At 35.4% G+C, this 20,612-nt stretch overlaps 1 protein-coding gene across 1 annotated transcript in view; it reads left to right on the top strand.

Annotated features, from left to right (window-relative positions):
* Dg (Dystroglycan) overlaps nucleotides 1–20,612 on the top strand; it is a gene marked incomplete at its 5' end in the record, with an annotated part of 473,071 nt that overhangs the window by 221,699 nt on the left and 230,760 nt on the right. The window contains 1 exon segment of the mRNA XM_074178137.1: nucleotides 9,556–9,597.

Here is a 20,612-nt window from a genome sequence, read left to right as displayed (position 1 = left end):
GTGTGACGTCATCGACGCAGAATGGAACGAGTTTCGTAGCGATTCAAGCATTCACGGCCCCCTTAGTACTCCACATCACCGCTCAGGCCCTCTTGCGACTCTTCCTCACCCCTCGGCCCCCTTGGTACTCCACCTAACCTATCAGCTCCCTCGGTCCCCTTCAGTCACGTGATTTTAAATAAAAAAAGTTTATATTTATGAGATTCGAACCTGGGTCGTCCGCGCCGTAGACATTGTCCTTAGCCTCTACACCATCGTAAGATATTGAAGTTAACTCCGAATGTTGGGTATTTATAGTGTTAGTTTTGTCGGGACCGAAATTGACTCATTCATTATACTTGACAGCATTTTTTTTTATTTCCGTAGATTTTATTCGTCATTATCAAATTGAAGATATGAAAATATACTTAGATTTGGGAAATAATTAATATTTCATGTAAAGATGTGTGTGTGTGTGTGTGTGTGTAAGAGCGAGAGGCGCGTGTGACGTAATAGATGCACAAATTTACGTGGCTTTGCGTATATTGAGAGATTCATTTATACACAGAGTCATCTGTGAGTCACTAGCTAAACTATCTATTGGTTGAAGAAGGACACTGTAAACACTAGACTCATAGGACTGCATCTGTCAAATGTGAATACATGCCAGCATGGCGCCAGAAGTCTTTTTGTAACACTACTTTAGTTTTGTACACATTGCTCTTCACATATACCCATAAAAATAAATCTAATGATGAAAGATCAGGTGATCGCGCTGGCCATTCAATCGATCCTCGCCTCCCTATCCACCGATTGGGAAATATTGTATTGCCGGACATTAACTTTGTGATGTGGAGGTGCTTTGTGTTCCATCCTGCTGAAACCATATCGTAGGTATTCACTGGAACTTAAGGGTTTCCTGTATCAGGATATATATTTGCTAAATTTGAAATAACATCGTTTTGAAGTAGTGCCAACATAATTACCGCCATTCAGTTTTTTAAAGGATACCATCTAAAAAGAACATTGCTATGGTTTTTGCTTAGTTTCTTATAATCAATATCTCAACATGAAATAAGTTTTGAATATATTGCAATAAGTTTTGAGTGTATTTTATCGAATTTCGGTAACCACATGATTTTATTTAATTGTATCTTGATTGTTACAATAAACTTGGAAGCGATAACATTTTTGAATAGAGAATGAAGAGACCTTTCAAACGATACATCACGAGCCTATACTTCCCATTTCGAAAATTGGGGGTTGTACCTGTCATTCGACGGGGGTGGAAGGTAGGGGTTGCATTTTTTCGTTGAAGTATGTCAAATTATGATTAAAATTTGACGTGTTTCGGGGGTTTGAACAACACAGCGCTTCAGCAGAGAAAGCGGAGCGGCCTATCGCAGTGTGACACGGCATAATTTCATTTCTCCCCCAAAGTGTTAACTTTTTACTGTGCTGCTCTGTTTATTGACAAGCAAATGAAAACCAAGAGAACTTGATGATTGTCTCTAACAGCGCCAGTTGTGATTCATTTAGGATGGAACGGAAATACACTTGCTCAACGTTCATTTTCTACCAGAGAAAAGTACAAAGTTCTTCTTTAGAATGAAATGCATTTCAGTTATTGAGTCAAAACTGGCATACTCAAATGATGTTTGCTTTTTTTGCAATAAGCGTGATGAATGCTACGTTTGCCATATGAACAATTTTGTGTTTCCAATAATAGCAAAATTACTGATAGTGCACACTCAATTGTTCCAAATTATTTCCAGAATCATAATCCAATAATTGATACAAGTTTAATGAAATCAGTTCAATAATGTTTCTATATATCAATTTAAAATGAGTAGAATAGTCGAAAGACACCTCTGTGACACCAAATTTTACGTTTTGATATTTTATAATGGGTTATTACAGACTGCTGTAGGTCAGCTCTCCCATTGGTTATACTAAGTTGGCTTCAAATTATGTGCTCAAAAATGAAAGGTCATCAAATCACAATAAGAACAACTAGCAACTAGAATCCAAAGGTATCACTAAACAATATTGATCTTTCGATTTGATGAGAATCAATCTCCTAAAAACATCACATAAACAATAGGTTGCAGAAGATGACTTGCAGAGATCACTCATGGGGTCTCGAATAGTTTATGGTTTTTGACCTAAAAACCCTTGACACAATCTAGAATACCACTCTGAGAAATTGTCTTGAAAGTTTATCTCTGGAAGTCAATGACATTCCGCTATGGCTGCGAAGATAACAATTGCTACTCACTTATTCCGCTGAGCCTTATGAGGGCAGACACTCATAGACTACAATATTCTTCGAATATTGTTCAACCTTCACTGTGTGATATTGATATTCATGCAACCAACCATTTCTCATTGTCCTCTTTACCTCCTTGAAGCAAATCGCTGCCAAATTTCAACCTCTCACTCATATTATATCGAAAACAGGATACCAATAGTCCTCTCCAGACACAATTCAACTCGTTTGATAACATTTCGTTCACCGATTTTTCTGAAAGTGTTCTGTGTGACGAGTCATCCTGAATTCATCCAGGTTTGGAGACCAGCTCCCCTACCCTTTTGACTGATCATTGGCCTTGAGAGGGACCAATGGGTACACGACTGATAGATGACGGCATGAAGTCCTTAGACATCAGTGCCGCCCTTCACGGGATACCCCTACCTGGCTGGGGTGGGATGGATGAAAAAGTTATCCATCCTTTAACGGGGGACATGAGGGCCTCATTCGACAGAGTGTCGGGGCCTTCTATATCGGGAGGGGTCGTCTACAGCATAATCTGTGGCTTCCCTAACTAACTGAAGCGTACATGATGACAGGCTTGAACATCGTGTTGTAGATCGTAATTTTGTTTCTTAAGCTCATTTTTGACTTTCTATTGATCAGAGGGTACAGACTGGCTATCCGACCCTCGACCTTAGATTTAACGTACATAATGTGCGGGTTCCAAGTGAGCCTACGGTCTATTAGAAGGCCGAGGTACTTTACCCGCGCTTGCCAGTCAATCTCCCTTCCAGAGATTCTCACTTTTCTGGCCGGAGAAGATAGTAATCTTCCCATGGTTATCGCCTGAGTCTTTTCCGGGTTTACTCGGATCTTCCAATCGAGGTACCAGCGCTCGAGGTCGTCCAATGCTCGTTGCATATAGACGACGCCGAGCTCTCGTCCCATGGAAGATGAGAGAAGAGCCGTGTCATCGGCGTACAGGGATATCTTCACTCTTTCGGACCTAGAAAGTGTTCTGTGTGTTAGCTGCTCAGTCACTTATACCAGCGGAGGGGTTGAATTGAAAGAGAGAGATATATATTTTGCCACAGTACACTCCGGTGCTATTGGTCGAAGTCTAATTTCAATCACTCCGGAAAATCGGGACATTGCAATCTGCACAGACTCATTGGCTTCCATGCTACTTCTAGTCAACTTACTCCTTTAGGAGTATTCCCGAAACCTTTTGAATTGAGTGGTTTTTCAAAACAATTATATCCAAATAACTTGGCAAGTCCAGTGAAATCAGAATCATACCAAACTGTATGAGATTCGGCCAACAGTGGCTTCGTTACAATTATCTAATCTTATAAGAGGTGAAAAGATGATTGTTCGCACATTAAGAATAGGACATACCCGGGTAACTCACGGATATCTGATGGTTTCCCAGGGCTGAAGCCCTTGTCTATTAGGTGAAAAGTGAAAAAATATATAAGTAGGATGAAAACCATTAGAAAAGGAAAAGGTAATATAATAAAAATTAAAGGAAAAATAAATTACAGGCAACCAAGTTTTCAGTTTTTTATTTTTATCTTTTAAAAAAAAATCTACGAAATTTGGTGAAAATATACCATTTTATGTTCTGAAAATTGCTCCAATATGGAAGAAAAAATCTACGAGGAAGTTAACCATTCAGATGAAATTGTAGGTGAAGAATCAATGCTGACTGGATATAATATTGAAGACGAAGAAGGTGATGGTTTTGAAGATTTCGAAGATCAACTAGAATTGAAAAGGTTTGTCGAATCTAACGATAAAGAAATGTCTTCAAAGAAACAAAAACTAATGGATAAGTGACTGAAAATCAAGATAAGGTATTTATAAATAACAAGATTAACGTTTTTAGAAATATCATAATTAATAACGTAATCAGAATGAAGTATCTAAATTCAGTAGTACGATTTACATGTATATTTATATTTTATGAGATTTTCTGTGACATGAATGTAATTAGAATTCAATGAATAAACTTTTCAACTGAATAAAATTGCAGCAATGACATTTTCTTATGAGATTGTACATAATGATTTTAAAAAATTCGAATTCGAGTTTTTTTCGATTTTTTGCATTTTCTGAGAACATTTACTGTAGTAATGTATATTTTATTACACCATCAGAAAGTAGAAATTTCAACGAACAGAAAGCACACCGACTTTTTGAAAAAAGCTGATATTTACGAGAGAATTTTCGATTGAAAATTAGGATCCTTTTTTGATATTAAGTCAAAATAAGGTAAAAAAATACATATTTCAAATCACATAAATTACAGTGAATTTGGGACATAAAAAGGTAAGTTTTCACCAAATTTCGTAGAAAACATTTTTTTTTGAAAAAGAAAAATAAAAAAAGAAAAACTTGATTATTTGAATTTCTCACATAACTTTTGAGGTTATGTGAAAAAATTGTAGATACAGAAGTTTTAGATCTTTTTATTACCTACAACTTTACCATTTACCTTTTTTTTTTCATAGGACTCGTAGTTTTTCTGGAAATCGAGATAAACCATTTTTTTCCCTTAAAAACTCACCCCTCACACTTTCCGAACTTAGATCGCTTGTAAATTATTTTTCCTTTGATTTTTATCATATTCTCCTCCTGTCCCACTTACAGTACATATCCTCATCGACTGTCCGCTGCTAGCAGCAATTTGCAGAAAATTCCACATAAATGGAAACCTTGAACTAAAAACAACTGAATGGTAAAGGTCGGCATCTAAAAGGCACAGTAACCATAGATTTACTTATTCCTGACAGTAAATAGAACATGAATTCTTTGTACTGTATTATTTTCAACGCAGGACTCAAATTTCATCCGTTTGTCAGAATAGAAATCTCGTACGAATGTTTGCTCGGCAAATACATCATCACGTTTAATATTGAATTTCATCCGTTGGAAATAATCGGGCGCAGAACATGAGCTATTAATAGTTTACTCGTATGGTTTTTTGATGTACCGTAAGAAACATTCCGTTAAAGATCAAATTTGCGGTAAGCAGACATATGGAAAAAACTGATTTGAAAAAATGTGATCTAACAGGGATTTGAACCCCACTCTCATTTCTTTCGTATGTCTGCATTGTATTAAAAGACGCTTACATTTGCCTAATAAAATTTCAGTTCACCTTCATTCATATGATTGAGCCAAGTGCGCTAACAACCAATTTGAAAGTTAACAATATAGTTCAAAAAAATGTTTTTCTCCTGCAAATATCTCAGAAAATATTGCAAATATTCAAAATTGAAAATAAGATCTTCATTTAGCACAAAATTTACTGATAAATTTCCACCTGTAGTGTATATTAGCGCCTATGTTTTTAGTTTCAATTGAGCAGTGAAAATATGTGAAAAAACGGGTGGTTCGGCGACACCCGGTTCAATAACAAATAAATTTTATCCCGTTAATATGGACGTAGAGGAATTAAAAAATAGATGGTGGGTGAAGAAATGAATAAACAATAATATGCTGGAAAAAATATCTATGTGAATTTTCCTCCCAATTATACTTTCGTTACATAATAACCTTTATAAATTTTTAAATTTTCACCTGGATTTTTTTTCTCAAAGCCATTTTATGATGATTCAATCTGATAATCAAATAAAACTTTTTGGAAAATCGCTTTAAAAAAAATTGGTACTGCATAATAACTCATTATAAATGAAATATTTTACCCCCCAGTTGGCGTTAACCGACCATTTAAGTGGCATTTATAGATAGATCATAGATGTAGCGGAAGAAGAATACTCATCATTACTTTTGTGTTTCGTTCATTTATTTTCATTTGATTAAGTTCATTTGCATGTTGAATTGTGATAAAAATTCAGTTGATTCCCAAATAAAAAACTATAACCCGAGCAGTGGTTAGTCACTACAAAAACACAGCTTAATATAGAATACTGGATTTATATAATAAAAATACAACTTCTGTGAGTATTTGGACTCGCAATACAACAGCGGTAAACATTTGGATTCACAATAGAAGTGAAATTTTCAATGCCTAGGAATTGAAAATTAATAATTTTTTCAATGCATGAAACGACAAAAATACAAAAAGGACGACAACATTCAGAATTTTATTATAATTTGAAATGTAACATTAATAATTAAATGAAAACACAACAAAACACAAAACATTACAAACATAACAGAACATAACAAATAGTAAGTAGATGAAATTATATATAATATTGTTGATTTTTGTGAATATTTATAGTAATGTGCAATTATACACTGGCTCGATAATCCGTTCTGTCCTCCATAATAAAACTATAATTATTTTTTTCATTTGTGAAGAACTGTTGCAATTGACAATATTTTGTTTTATGGGATCCAAGGAAAGTCTTTCAGTAATATTTTTTTCTGCAGCTACAGTCTCCAATATAACCTTCGTCTCTTGTTGATTATATCCAACCCCCATTCTTTTTTAAAGGGTTTATATCTGCTGTCCACTAAAATTGTAGCAAAACTTCTGCGGAAACAATGCCAAGTAAATTCTTGTGGGTTTTTAATTTTAAAGATGTTGCGATTTCTTCTGGCGTTGTGCATGCCTGATGATCCTGACCAGTCTGATGATCTGCAATCTTCATTTTTTTCTGTGGAAGCTTGAATGTTCTACTACAATAAATTATCGTTATTGTTTTTTCTTCGTGTCAGGATAAGTAAAAAATATTTTTTCTCAATTTCTTCCATTTTATATTTTTTCCATTCGGTATAGCTCATCACTTCTACATGCTCTCGCTATGCCAAAAATTAAAGCAACCTAAAAAAGTTGTTTACTTAATAATAAATTTTGAAATTTATCGTTACTAATTCTTATCCTTATATAGTACTCATGATTTTTTGGAACGGTAACCATCTGATTCACGCTTCAATAAGGCTCGCAGTTCGAAATATTCGAATATATCTTTAGTATTATTATTATATAGTGTTGTCTTCAACATATAATATATAAATCATGAAGTCGAAGATTTCAATTTCATGGCTAATTTTGCAAATTATGCCAGTAAAACGTTTTCAGAAAATGGTCCAATATTATCATTATTACGTTTATTCATATAAATCCTATAACATATTTTATACGGTTATCTGGGTTTTGAAGGCAACAAATCATATCCTGCGTAAGCACAGAAAAATCTCTTCTTGAGTCTCTTCTACAAACGATTTGCTCTCAAGATAGATAGATGAATGAAAAATGAAGATTTTCAACTAGACAAATTGAAAAATGTATATAGCAACCCAAATTTTCCTCAGCAACGGAAGTGGTAATGTGGGCTATAGAACTTAACAATTGCATCAACATTATTAATATCGATAACGTTCACTGTGCACTCAATTATTATCCATATTTACTATTATATTATCATTTTTCAGTAAATGCACTCTAACTAGTGATAAATCAAAAATAATATCATACGATTAGAATAAATATTATAAATGATGTGTTATATTCATTGTATACTTACAATTTTTTTTCTAATTCTGATTTTTCATAAACACTGTACAAAAAATTTGAGAAAAAATTACATGTTTCATAAGACATTGATAATGAATATTTGTCTTAAGGAACCATTTTTTTTCAGCAGTGGAAATGATCATTTTGAAAAATGGTGAACCTTGCGCTTGAAGATTTTTCTTTAAATTTTGAATATCTGAAATAGTTTTTGAGGTGTTTGCAAAAAAAAACCCTTTTTTGTTGAACTGAAATGTTCAAAACTTTTAAAATATTGGTTGGTTCAACATGGCTCGAAAAGTAAATTAGTTTATGTGAAATTGCACTTTTGATCTATAAAGGTTTATAACATTTAAGGTAGTAGTCCGATTAAAATATACTGTACTCACTTTGAGTCATCGAAAAGGACAGAACTGTCAGGGAAAAAATTTCGTAAATGTCCAAACACACGTCAAACTTTAAGGTAAAAAGGAAAAGTTTCAACCTAAGAACTATTGTAAAACCTTCAACCCTCTAAAAATGATAGTGTGAATTTTTTCAATATGAATGGAATTGCTCAGTAGATAATGGAAAAGGCTTTCTACATTTGAAGTGATTCTTTTTCATTTTTGATAGTGCATACCGTGACCATTTCATAACTTCATTCAAGCTCATTTTTCATGTATATGTTATTGGAAATTTCCAATAACATGTGGTTTGTAAAAAACAAGAAATACTAGAATAACTATAACAATAATAAAAAATAACCACTTAATGTGAATAAATATTTCAAGGCTTCGAGATAGATAAATTTTACAGTTTTCATATAAATTTTGAAGCTTTTGGCAAAATTAACAAAAAATTTGGAAATTGTTCCTTGGTATTTCATCATTAATTTTATATTTTTCGTTTAAAAATTTAATGGTTGGTTTATAGATTTCTTTTTTTCCTATTTCAATTCAGCAGGTTGAGAACTACTTACTTCGAGTCTTATTGTTGGATCCAATATAAATGCAGTATCCTTCTTTCTGTCTTTTGCTGTAATTTCAATTCTTCTAATGCTACCATTGGAAGCTGTACAGTTGACTTCCACGTGAAATGGACAAGATCTCAAGACGTGAGGAAGGGTTTCAGTCTCAGTACAGTGTCTGCACTGAGTTCCATCTTTGAATCTACCTGGTATTCCTCTTAAGTTCACTACATATCCTGTCATTTCAATAACCTCTTCCACTCAGATGTCGTCAGGCCCTTCATCCAAGAATTTGCTGGAGTATACTGATCGTAAAGTTCCACACCTCTTTCTTTCATTTTCAAATTTTTCCAGTTTTCCTAGAATAGGTTCATTTGTGTTTGTTAATAACTATATTCAGGTTTGTCGAACTTGTGTTAGCTTCCACATCGAAGGATCTCATTTTTTGTAGTAGCACATTCTGTTCAGATTTAAGTTTCTCAGTTTATCGAAACTTCGAAGAAACGCTTCCATGATGCTCTAAACAGACCTAGTCCTTTCACTTTTGAAGAAGAGTAGAGCATACTAGTGGTAATGTCTGAAGGTAACGCCAGTATTTCTTTGAAAAAAAATTTATGATATTGTCGATACTAGGAGAAATTTTGAAGGTAATCAATCTAGGTCAGTCGACTGAAATGAGTATAACAGTGATGGCCACAATAAAAAGTTTAGTATTGAAAATTTATGATAATATTCAAGTAAAGGAGAGGAGATGAGGTATTTCAGGTATGATTTCAATTTGTTGATGATTTTCTGGGAACACTATCTCATCTTGGAATCAAAATTTCAAAACACCTTTCTTACTATAGCATTTGAAAGCAACTTTTAATGTTTTATTTGTTTCAGATTTTCCAAACGAGAAAAGGCTAAGGCTTCTTGAATGATAAGGTAAGACATGATTTCTGTAATATGTTTGGCACTGCTATGTGAGTGTTCTACGCGATGTAAGCGAGGAATATTTTGATTTGTATAGTTCCAGTTACATATCACGAAGAACAGCAAAACGTTTTGATAACGTCTTTTAAAAAATCTGTTTTTTCCGTTAACCAGCTATCGCCCTCTACGAACGACAACTCTCAAAAGTCGAAACTTGTGCGAGCTAAGTACTAACGGGGTCTTACCTTTCAACGTGTGATTCCCAACAAGTGTTGGACGATAATAGGAACTGAAAATCGATCGTTAAGCCTTGCGGTTCAAACCACGGATTCACACAGCGGTTGATTGAGTGAGTGAAACCTAACAGGTTAACGTCACACCTATCATCAGAGATGATGGTGAAACATCGAACTCCAAAACCCGAACCTGAGATTTGTCTAGTACCAAAATTGAATCAGTAGTTCTAGTTTTGAATCTTATCTCTCAAGAACGCTGAAGCCGTGACCTCATGAGATGGCTCCTTATTGTGTTCATTAGAAACATCACATTTTTTTATTTGAAAGAATCTTGGAGAGGATAACATCAGATACTGTAATTCCAACGTCAGAATTGAGTATTTTGCACACATAATACCATTTATCCGCTTGATTCGTTGGAGATGCCAGAGTTAATCTCATTTCTTAAGGACAGAATTTCAATAGGTATTTCCCCCGATGCATAAAATAAAAATGATGAAACAGAAGGCTAGACAGCGTTTGAAAGTGATACAGCAATTATATGCACCTGTCCTATTCATGATAATAATTACAAAATTCAATAATATTTTGAATACGCGTTTCACTACAATAGCTGTCAAGTAAGTCTAAAAATTTGGATTTCGAAAGTAATTTACATTAGTTCATATCGTTTCCTTCTTCTGCAAATAATCTAAACATACATCCCTCGTACAACAAGCTGAATGGATCAAAATAGAAAAAAATGATTTCATGCATATTCTTCAGTATAATCACTGAAGATGGAATCATTCAGCCTGTGGTGTCGGAATTTCATCAAATCATTATACGCTCAAGTTATCTGCTTTGCAAAATTTTGAAAATGATGAATTTGCACACTCAATAACCAAAAAGCTCGAGACCCTAGGGACATAATCTTTGAAAATTTTCGAGAATACTTTGACTACTACTACGATTTTCCGTTGGAATACACATAAACTTTTATCTTTTTCCTACAGTTCAGAGGCATTATGTGGTATAATCTTGGTCAATGATAGGAATCTTCAGAATTGAATATTCTATAGAAGTTTCCATTGCGGCGTTATCGTAACTCGAACTGGCGGTATGGTACAGATCACTAAACCTACCCCGTGGATGAGAAAAGCTACATAAAAAATATTGATGTGAAAGTACTGAGATCAATGTGGTATTTTTTTATATTTTGTTTGATCAAATTCTTATTCAAGTTCCCTTCGTTTCTTGATTGATAGTCATTCTGTTGGTACCGGGATCCTTATGTTCTTCACATTGACCTCCTCAGCTTTTCAATTGCCTTTGACTTTTTTACATGATACCTGAGCGCTCATATTCAATTTCGATTCTAGACAAATATTTTTTCAATAGACAAAACACAAGCACTACAGGAAAATCCTCAAAGCGATGCCTGTGCGAAAGTAGCGATTCACATTGGATTTAAATCGCTGGAGATCAAATCTGTTTGGAAAAATTTCATCAAGAAGTTTATTCCATATAAACGCAGTTTTCCACATGAAAGAGTTCTTGAACACTGAAGTTTGAGGTGTACTGAGTTGAACCTCAAAACGATGAGCAGTCGAAAAATTAATGCAGAAATTGCCAATGCAGAACTTGAGAAACTATATGGTATTTGCTTGGCTCTCTTCGATGATACGGTGTTACCAGAAGAAACATTGAAAATTGCTGAAATAATGAATAGTAATGTAGCTTTCAAGAAATTAAGGAGAATTTTTTGACTCCAAATTCATCGTACACTTTCAAACAGTTTAACTTTCCTTATGTTTTTTAAATACTGAACTACACGCATGGCATTCAAATCCTGATTACCAAAAACGTCTTAACACGTTCAAAAAGTTGAACGAGGTGTCCCTCTTACTTATAAATTTAATGAAGCCTTAACTTAGAATGGAGTACAAAATCATCCCTCACAATATCCATTGTGTACAAAATCAAAAAATTCCCAAAATGTTGTATTTGTGTTTTTAGGTAGAACATTTACTTTGATTCGATCACTTTCATAATTATTATTCATTTAAACCATCATTGAGTGAATTGTTTCATTTTCTTATGATGACAGTTTTATTCTGGCAAAGATATTTGTCAAATAGCCATTCATTTCCACGTAAAAAAATCCCAATAGAAAATAAAAAAATAACAATTTAAACAATTGAATTCAATAATACATGAGAATTCCATAATACCTCAAATCAAAAAACCTTTATCTTGAGAAATATCCATGTTAGCCAATTTGGTGCTCTGGAATTTTCTTGTTAGTAAAATAATATTCCTACAACTTTGTCATTATTACTTCCTTCCGTAGCTCTTATCGTTCACAAGATAGGGTAAGGTTAGGTTAGGTCCAAAGTGAGTAGGTCTATTCGACTCTCCACTGCAACCCGCAAGGGTTTATTGTAGCTCAAACCTTTTCACACTCGACCAACTATACCCAGCTCTTAATCGAAGACGATTAGTTTGTATGGTGAGAGGTCTTTTAGGTCAGATGGTAAGAGTAAGTCTCTACCAAACTCTGAAAACCTGATTCAGTACCCAGTGAGGGCAGGCACAAAGTATATGCTCTACTGTTTCATCATTTTTCAAACAGAGGTGACACACACACTGTCTTCCAACAGTCCGAGTCTCTGCATATGATGATTCAAATGTCAATGTCCAACAACTGTTTGGTATCAAGCTTCGAAGGGTGAATAAACGCCTTGAAGTGAGCCAATCCTGGAGATTCAGCCAGAAGTTCATAAATCCTGTTGCCATTCACGTGTTCAATCTTTGTTTGGCAAAGCCTAAGGCGATGCCAATGACAGGTTCTGGTTCGATGAAACTACTTGCAGCACCCTCTTTTGCAAAGAAGTCAGCAGCCTCATCGCCTTCCAGGCCAGTATGGCCAGGAATCCAGACCAGAGACAATTGGCAATTTGCGACCAATTTAGACGTTGCTCGGTAGGAGCCAAGAGCTTCCAACGCCGCTTGACTGTCCGAGAATATTTTTATTGACTTGTGTATGAGGTTGGGTTCTTCCAATCTCTCCGCACACAATTTAATAGCGTAAATTTTCGCTTAAAATACAGTTGCATAGATTCCTAAGCAGGTAGTTATCTCTGTCCTTGGTCTGCGACTGAAAACACCTGCAGCATAACCATCCATCTGGTCCATCTGTGAACAACAACTAACTGTTCTTAATATTTCGTTCTCCTGGAGAATCCAGTCCTCTCTACTCGAGAACAGTACTTTATAAGGCAGTTCGTAGTTGACAGTTGGAGGCATAAAGTCGGAGGTACTTATCAACCAACAATCTGTTGCACTCTGCATTAAATTAATTTGTGCAATTGGCAATGTGCACAATTCTACATGCAGTCCATCTAACCCCTCTCTCCAGAAAAATGTGAGGCCGCTGAGGGTGTAGTATTGAAGGCACCACCGATGGCCAGACAAGCCTGTCTCTCTAAACCAGAAAGCTTCGCCTGAGCCGTTTTCTGTGGAGCCTTCGGTCACCAGGCAATATGGTTTGGACCCAAATACCACAAATCCTTCGATATGTCCATAAGGATAGTCTGTCTCTGTGTAAAACTTTTTTCAATGAGCGTTTTAGGTGAATTTTTTATCAAGGACAATGCCAAGATATTTCAATTCTGTTCCAAATAGAATATCCTCACCATTATGGGAAAGTGGCGTTGAATCATCCAGTTTCCTCCTTTTGGTGAAGGGGATCATCACAGTTCTACTGGATTTGACAGGCATCTGCTCCTTCAGGCACCAAGTGTGAACAACGTCCAACTTGCTTTGGAGGATATTACAAGCTACCGACGTGGAAGCTTGCAGATCTACTTTTCTTCTGTCAAGAGCATCAAGCAGACTATTCATCAGGAGCGACATCAGAAGTGGAGATAGTAACCTATTTGAGGGCAGCCTCTGATAACCTTGAACCTAATGGCCTAGCCTTGAAGAGTTGTAGTTGTAGTTGCAGTTCCGTTTTTCAGTATGGCATAGATCCAGCCAGTTATGGTCGATTCTATACCTTTCCTAGCCAGAGATGATCCTATAGATTTAAGTAGTGCGTTGTCAAATGCTCCTTCAATATTGAGAAATACAGCAACCGCAATATAGGGACAAAAAAAACGAAAATTTCTCTGAGCTAAGTCTGACCTATAGAATGTTGAAAAAAAAAACAAAGTTCAGGTGTATAATATCAATATTAAGGCATCAAATTTTCAGAGAATGTTTTTTTAGGTATTTCTCACAAAATTTTGAGATTTGAGTGACAGAAAAAAAGGAGCTTAATATCACATACATTCAAAAACATTTCTACTTTTTCAACACTGATACTTAGGTACTATCCAATAGAAATAATTTTGTTGAGTACATGTAAGTTCATCACCCATTTAATTACGTACTGAAAAAATTTTAGAGGAACGAAAACGTGCTCCTCATCTGTATTTAACAAAGATTTTTCAAATATTTATTTTTCTGCACTCCCATTGAATTTGAAAAATTTTTATGAGTTTCCGCTCCATTTTACATTCAATCACCTTCTAGAGAAGGCTCATCGTGAAAAATAACTCATCTCGCTTATTGGAATTCGAAATAGAAAACTCCGAACCGTGAATGTAATCCAACCCGATAGAAATCCAAATAATTCAAATTCGCAATTCCCGATATGTCATACTGCATGATCTTCATACCGAACCTATTCGCGTTTACGGTGCAACTTCCAATCTGTTTGAGATAATCACATATTACATGTTACAGTGTATTGCTCAGAAACATTGATTTCATATTTGGTTAGAAAATTCATTTTCAGAGGATTTCACACAGTGCTTTCTGAAAGTGATAGATACATTATTCTTTAACCTTGCAAACCAGAATTTTCGAGTAGGAATAAATCAAACCAAATCTACAGATTATTGTAATGGAAGCAGGTTTGCCGCAGGGATTTTGTTTTTTCTAAACACACTTCCTCTACTCTTGTGATTGTTGTGTTTAGAGTATTGAATATTGAACTTGTTTTCAGACTAAAAAATGACATTGAAAATATTTTATCGAAAAGAAAAACATTGATTCCATCCTTTCACTATTGTCATTTCTATAAAATGTTTTCGGTATGGATATTAAATATCCAAATTATTATCTGAAAATAGTGATTCTGACTAGAAAATGCTAATGATTATATTCTATAGAATAAAAAAATTGATGCATCCTTTTATATACTATCACTTAAATTTTATCATTTTCCAAGAATTTTTGCGGAATAGGGTATTAGAACTGAAATGGCTATTTTCACTAGAAAATGGAAGTTTAGATATTTTATAGAGAGAATAATTTGATTCGACTTTCAACACCTTCACTATTCTCTAGTAATTTTCCGAAATTTTTTGTAGGGAGAGGCAAAAAATTATTTATCCCCACTCAACACCCTTATCTCACTCAAGTCATCTACCAAGAATTTTTTGCCAAAAGGCAATGGATACTGGAATGTTTTTCTGAAAATACGTATTCTGAATAAATATTTTTCGGTCTCTTGGAAGGCTAACTTCTGTCTGAGCGTCTGAGAGCATGTTTTATAAGTCTCTTGGCGAGCCTTACCAAGGTGTCATTTTGGTGTCATTTTTTGTTTTCATATTTTCTACTAGCATGAGCTGCTGTTTGGTCATTTGGGATTATTTCCTACATAGCGCACTAAAGTCAATTTCGACACCGAAAATACTATTATCGTGTCAACCAACGCAACATGTCAAAAACATGTTGAAAATATTTATCATAATATACACTTCCTACGTTTTAGGCGAACTGGGGCGAACATTCAGCTACAACTATAGTATATTTCCTCAAGCAGCGAAGTAAAAAATCATTTTTGAGTGGCCAATTATGTACGCCATGAGCGCCAGTTAAAAAGTGAAAAATGTAGTGTTCTCAGAAATCAGAATGAAATCAGAAATGACAAGAGTCAGGAGGGGTTTCGAGAATTGAATATGAGAATTTCACACTCGTATTCTAGTCAGAATTCAAATTTTCAGAAAACAATTTAGATATATCCACAAACACTCTCGAAAAATGAGAAAAGTAAAAGGATGTGTGAAGGGGACTATCCCAACCTTTTTTCCTACGGAATACCTATCTCCAATGTCATTTTCTAGTCAGAATTTTCATTTTCAAAAGATAAGTTGAATTTTTGATACCTATTCACGCCACAAATTCACGGAAAATGAGTAAAGTGGTGGTGTAAATAGGTTAATAATTTTTCCCCTTCAGGTTATCTCTAAGGTCATTTTCTATTCAGAATTTGCATTTCGAGAAATTATTCATCGATAAAGGAATACAGTGGGAGGGTGTCAAGGGTTGATTTTTTTTCTGTTTAGAATCTCATTTATCATTTTCTAGGGTGAATTTTGCATTTCAAGAAGAACATAATTCGAATATTCAACACCCATCACAAAATGACAAGAGTGAAGAGGGGACATGTTTTCTTATATAGATTGACCTAATTTTCAATAATCACTCAAAATACAATTTTTTAGAAAATAATTTCAATATTCAATACCAATAACGAAAAAATTATTTCAGTTAGTAAAATATATTTTCCCATATTTTTCATTGATATATTAACCTCTGGTAGAAGTTCATTATATCTCAAAGTGGAGTAGTAGATTTGCAAAGAATAAAAATTCAAAGGCGTCTCCATAATTTAATATCACCATCAGATATTAGAACGGTAAAACCATCAATCAATACATGTTTCGAATCTATATAGGTTCATCATCAGTTAATTATTTAAAATTCTTTTTTTTATTGTGGGTTCGAAATATGTACTGATTGATGGTTTTGCCGTTCTAACATCTGAGGTGATATTAAATTGTGAAGACGACTTTGTGTATTCATTCTTCGCAAATTGATATATTAGAATTCTTTTAATGGCAAGTTTCCAACTTGCCAAAAGGTATTTTTTCCAAAAAAACTATTTTTTTCCTTTAAAGAAATAGTCGGTTTTCTATTATAAGGATGCAGTTCATTTGAAATCCATGTGAAACGAGGACTCGTTCCTGTTAAAATAAATATACGAATAAATGAACTGAAAATCCATCCGTGATGCAACCGTCAAATGCAGCATTGCGCTCGTTCTTGCGAATACCCTAAAAGCTTCTTATTCGTCTCATGTTTCTCTTAACTCCTACCTCAACGTGTGTTGCGAAAACAAACAAAAACAGAAATAAATCTGTGCTAAGAACAGAGGCTGGGCCACCTTTGTACATTCGAATACAAAGGGGCTTTTGTTAGTTGATGGCGGGGGAAGTTCCGCAGATGTTACTGGTGAATAGTTTGTACTATACTGCCCGACCAAGTTTAGGAACTCTGTGCTATAATGCAGTTGTTCTCTTACAAAGCCAAATCAGTATCTCATAAGTGTGGGTTTCTATAGATACTTCTGAACCGCGAATTAATAGTGAATGAAATGACTACTAGTTATAGTAAAATAATATTAATAATAATAACACGAGTTGGAACTCGTTCAGCAAATGGCCCACATAAAAGCCGCCGAAATCATTTCACTCCTGCAGTTATATAAGAATAAGTCAATGCATGGGATCTTCTTCAACACTTCGAATGCCTCAGCTTATCAAAGCACCTGACCTTCGCTTTCCTCAGAAACTCATCATGGTCTCCCAGGATGGTGTCTTCAACACCTCAGCCTACCCTGACACAAGGTGCAGGTCCTGCCGCGAGCCCCCTGAGACGCTTTTGTACCTGCTGTCAGCATGTCCAGCATATGCGGTCTCAGCCTATATCCATCAATATAACGTTACCTTTAGAGTGATTCATAACCAGCTAGCACACTTTTACGGTATTGACGGGATGCCGGTATTGCCCTATGCTCCAGCGAATATTGTATCCATTGTGAGATATTAGAAGTACAGACTTTATTGGAAATATAAATTCCCTACCCCCAGGCTCATACAAGCAAATAAACCTGCTATCATTCTTCCAGACCATCAAACAAGACGTGGTTCGCCGTGAAGTTTTCAGCTCCCGGTGGACGAATATCGACCGAAAAGATCGAATTTCTCTTCGAACTCCCGAGTCTCTATCTATACCACTCTGATGGTTGTTTTCATTATTGGAGTCCTTGGTGAAATGATGCCCTCCCTACTCTCGAATTTCAAGATCATGCCGGTTTGCCGCACTATGGCCGAATTTTTGGCCAGACAAATGTAGAAAGCTGTCATTCTTGGCCCAATTATCATCTATCCCCCGGGAAGGTAGTGGTCATTGGTTGATAATGCTGGCGTGCCCTCCCAACTGGGTCAGAGCTTCGGAAATAAGGCTCGACAAGATTATCCTTTACTGATAATGATAATAATTTATTCATAATAACATAATTTAATGTAGGTATAATATATTTCAATAATGAGCGATCTATGCATAAATTGTGAAACTACAGAAGGAACTATTTCTTCGTGCGTAGTGTATTTAGCTGTGTGTATACATATAATACATAAATAATACTACAAATGAATAACAAAATATAATATATACGCTATATATACATTTAATATTGTCAACATTTATTAGTTATCAATGATTTTGAGAATTAACATATGAGTATTGTGACGATACATTTTTTTATTGTTATATTCCACGTTGGTATTCTTTTCTGTCACTCACTATTGAAATGTCAAGATTACTATTCGTAACTTTCGTGATTATTTTTTCGGTGACAACGGCACAGATTTTGGCTTCGTATTCTAGTCAGGTTTTGTCAATAACTACCTGAGCCACCTACGCTACTCGCAGTTCCGTCAGACATATAAAATAACCTCCATCTAGATGAATTCACGCGGTGAAAAATGTCTGGTCGAAAGTCGATTCGAACTCACGATCTTTGGATTATGAGTCATGCATACTTCCACTACTTCTATTCACCGTTCGAGGAAAGAAGCTATAACAAATGCAATATTGCTGGCTCATCCGCCTCCTTCCTGAAAACTATGCATTAGGATTGATGCTTCCGATTATTTCATGGGAGTAGCGATACACCTTTGGCTTTCTTCTCCATAAATCTGGAATCTTGTTGTTGACAAATATTTCATTACATCTTAGAAGAAGAGATTTTATCATTTTCTCAGATCAAAATGATACTATTTCTTTTGCATGCAATGTAAATCGTGATTCCCCGACATCCGTCTATTTTCACGACCTACGACAAATATCTGGTACAAATAACGTTGTTGTAGATAGGTGCACTATCACTAATATTCAATACAGTATTTGCCTGCAATATACAATGAATTCCAACGAATGCAAAAGGAGCAAGTAGGAGACGACAAGCTACCATAACTGCTCACTGCAGGAAATACTGGTTTGGAATATGATCTTTGTGATCATATTTGTTCCCAGAAACACCAGAATGATAGTATTCGATAAATTACATAGCATGTTCACCCTAGTATTAAAACTACCGTCTGTTTCGAAAAATAAACATGTATGACCCAAATTGGAAAAGGACTCAGTGTCAAAATTCAAAAATTCAGTAACACATCCTTTCGGAAATTTTTTGATATCTCAAACAGACTTAATAACGAGAATATTATTTTCGGTAGTACTAAAATAAATGGTGAAACTGGAACCTCTGATGTAGAATAAATACAAAAGAAGCACTGTATCCACTTACCAGAAAGGCAATACTCTTCTCAACGCACGTTTCACCAACCAAGTTGGCATCTTCAGGAGGTAAAGTGAACGGAGTACTCACTCTAAAACTGGTTTCTATGTATATCTAACAGTACACACACACACAGAAAATGAAAGTACACTTTCATTTTCCGACAGACAGAAAGTTCCTGTGATTCAAAAAAAGGTAAACAGTGGCCGGTTTGGAATGAGACCTTTGTCACTGTTCACAGTTCTCATGCCACATTTCGATATTTCCAGACTTTTGAAAGCATCCAAAAGCTAGTGTCATGTCTATGTCTGTTTCTCAAGCGTGTTGTGCGATACTAGATTTTTCTGGCCTCCGAAGTTGGATATATGATACATGTTCTTTGAGACGAGTTTTAATGAGTCGCTTATTCTGACCGAGGATTTATGTGATGATTGTCAAACCAATGATCACTTATGATGCAATTGCCTGGTGGCCGAAGGCTTTACAAAAAACGGCCCAAGTGAAGCTCTCTGGCTATCAGTGGTGCCATAAGTACCACACCATCAGCGGTCATGGATATCGTGGATTCTAGATCTACCTCCTCTCCACATTCTTCTGGATAAAGAGGCTGTATACAGACTTGTGCACATTGCCGATTGCACAAATCAATTTAATGCAGAGTGCAACAGACTGTTGGTTGACACTGGAAGTCACAGCATTCTGGAAATGACCTCTGACTTTATTCCTCTAATTGCCAACTACGAACTGCCTTATAAAGTACTATTCCCGAGTAGAGAGGACTGGATCCTCTGGGAGAAGGAAATATTAAGAGCAGATGTTGTTGGTTCACAGATGGATCAAAAACACCTTCCGGTTCCGGTGCAGGTGTTTTCAGTTGCAGACTCAGGACAGAGTTATCTACCTGCCTAGGAACTTATGCGACTGTATTTCAAGCGGAAATTTACGCTATTGAATTGTGTGCGGAGAGATTGGATTAATCCAACCTCACTCACAAGTCAATAAAACTATTCTGGGACAGTCAAGTGGCGTTGGAAGTTCTTGGCTCCTACCGAGCAACGTCTAAATTGGTAGCAAATTGCCAAAAACGACTCTCCTCGATACGAATACTTAACAGA

This window comes from Leptinotarsa decemlineata, unplaced genomic scaffold, assembly GCF_025532065.1.
Source record: "Leptinotarsa decemlineata unplaced genomic scaffold, Ldec_3_MD MMD2_tig00003348_RagTag_RagTag, whole genome shotgun sequence".
Lineage (NCBI taxonomy): Eukaryota > Metazoa > Arthropoda > Insecta > Coleoptera > Chrysomelidae > Leptinotarsa > Leptinotarsa decemlineata.
Note: the sequence above shows the minus strand (reverse complement) of the source record. Positions and strands in the feature narration are given on the sequence as shown.